We start from the raw sequence: 2,483 nt of genomic DNA, 5'->3' as shown, positions 1-2,483 counted from the left end.
GGGGGAAGAGACAGCCAGCCAGCCAGACGGAGAGACAGAGAGACAGAGAGAAATCGAACAGGGACCCAAAAGCTGAAAATAATAATATATTGACACACAAACCACAATATGGGTCCAGGGTACGACCAACAAACCAACCAACGCCAAAACGCCATCTTTGCCCGATTACAGCTAGCAAAAGGTTACAGGGTAATTGAAATCACCATGACAGCGCAGCCATCGTTGTCTGATAGGGCGGGCCAATGAGTCGCTTGGGAAAATCCGGATAATATGTTAGTGCATCTCTTCGGCAATTAATGTGTCATGAACCGCTTCGGGAAATAGGTTAGAACTGCAACAAATGGGTGCATCCACTTCGACAAACGGGTTAGGAAAGAGAGTATTTTTTATGTGTCATGTAATAATGTAATTATTGAATAAGAAATGCGCGAATGTAAATCAGTACTGATTTCTGGAGCTGACCCGGAAGCTGTACCTAACTTAGGAGGGAGACTTCACTTCCCCCTGAGCTGTCACGCCGTGAAAAACACACTCTGAGTATACCTCATCAAGAGACTCAACAGGTTAGAGCCTACACAATTTTAGATCTAGATTCGTTACATTATGAGTCTGAATTCGGATAATGTTTCAATGAGAATTATCCGGTTATCCGGATATGTTATCATCTGACGAGATAAGCGAGCGGTGCAGGGCGACATTTCCCGGACGTCAGAGAACGGGCAAGACAGTTGCCAGATCGGCCAACATCTATCTCACTCCACAGCATTTGCTCGCTCTGGCAGGACATTCGTTATTCGCAGGGAAAACAATTTTTCCCCTTCCTATTTGTCTCCGATTTCGTTTCTGTCCTTTCGGATTACCGTTTCTCATTCGACATTTCTTTGTTTCTTTTCTTAAACAGTGAGAGCTTCGGGTTGATGAAGCTAGCAAACTAGACAATTGGGCCATTGATATTAACTCTATAAAAATTAATAATGAATTTATAGAAGCACTTGCCACCCACGTCTCTCGTAGATGCTGTTTTAGCCTCTCTTTCTCCTTTGTGAATTTATTATTGTTCCATTTAAGTTTTTGCATCCCGAATCGGAGATGTTTAACTTGGAATGTGCCTCTAATTCCTGCATCGCCTACTGACTGTAATCAAGGCACTCCCATCCCCTGAACCATATGAAAGTGCTCTAGGAATAAAGCTACGATCATCGACGGTACAATACGGAGGTCTAACATTTCGAAACAGATTCAACCCTTTCGAGACATTAGATGAGTTTTAAGTAGAGGTTTTTCGGCGCTCACAACTGCAAAAGGTAATATGAGCGTAAAAAGATTAGCGGTGTTACAAGAGAGTAACAAACATAAAAAAAGAAGAAAGAAATGCAGATAAGGATGATAAATGTTTGATAGGAAAGAAGACACACCAGAGCACCCGCCAACTACCAACCCTTTCGAGACGAAGCATCTTGAGTATCACAACTAAATGACTGGGACTTTGAGGCCGATCTAGCTGGGGATATGCCTTAACTCTTCGTCATCATCCGGTGCCTTGCCGACTGGCGTGGGCGATCATGGACCTCCACTTCATTCTGTCCTGCGTTCCAGCAATGGTGTCTGTTGTTTTTGCTGCTCCCAGCCATGTTGTCAACTTGTCCAGAATCTTTTCCCTCTGTCTGCCTCTGCCCCTCTTTCCATCAAACTCGCCTGTTGTTACAACATTCTCCAATGCTTCTTTCCGCATTGCCTTAACTCTTAGAAGTCGGTACTACAAGCTTGTAAGCTTGCAGCTTGAGACCTGTATTTTTTAAAAGAAGATGCTAACGTAAATATCCAACTAATCTGGGTGCCACAAAACAGGGAACAGGTCTGCGACTTGTAAGAGTTCAAAAGCATTAAAACTTGAACTGTGTGCACATTCCATGAAGATCATTAATTTAATTTTAAAAGTATTTATCTTCCTCTAAATCTCTCCCCCGACCCCTTTCCACCTTTTCAACCTCATCTCCATTCTCTCTCCATCACCCCCCCCCCTTTTCATGTCTCTCTTCTCTGTGTCTTCTAAAAAAAAAGGCGCAGGAATAGCCCCTATCTTGTCCATCTATTTATCGCGCCAGGGCTCAGCAAGTACGCCAAGCTGCTTACACCGCAAACACAAATAATCCCACAAACACAGATTTATCATCCCTCCTATCGACGAGCACAGAAAAAGAGAATAATGAATCTGACGGAATCTACAAAGGGTGCACTCAATTATCCGTCGTCATCTCGGGTTGGAACACAGGGCAACGCACTCAAGACAAGATTCCAGCATTTCAACATTCTGAAGTGTCGAAACTGGGCAGAAGGAACAGACGGTGGAACAAAGAGACAGTGATCTGTTTTTTGAAAGTATTTTCACAAACACACACATGCAGACAGACAAACAGACAGACAAACACACACATGCAGACATACAAACAGACAGACAGACAGACACACAGACAGACAGACAG

This window comes from Aplysia californica, unplaced genomic scaffold (genome assembly GCF_000002075.1).
Source record: "Aplysia californica isolate F4 #8 unplaced genomic scaffold, AplCal3.0 scaffold00505, whole genome shotgun sequence".
NCBI classification, from domain to species: domain Eukaryota; kingdom Metazoa; phylum Mollusca; class Gastropoda; order Aplysiida; family Aplysiidae; genus Aplysia; species Aplysia californica.
The sequence above is the reverse complement of the archived record's forward strand: the minus strand, read 5'-3'. Positions refer to the sequence as shown.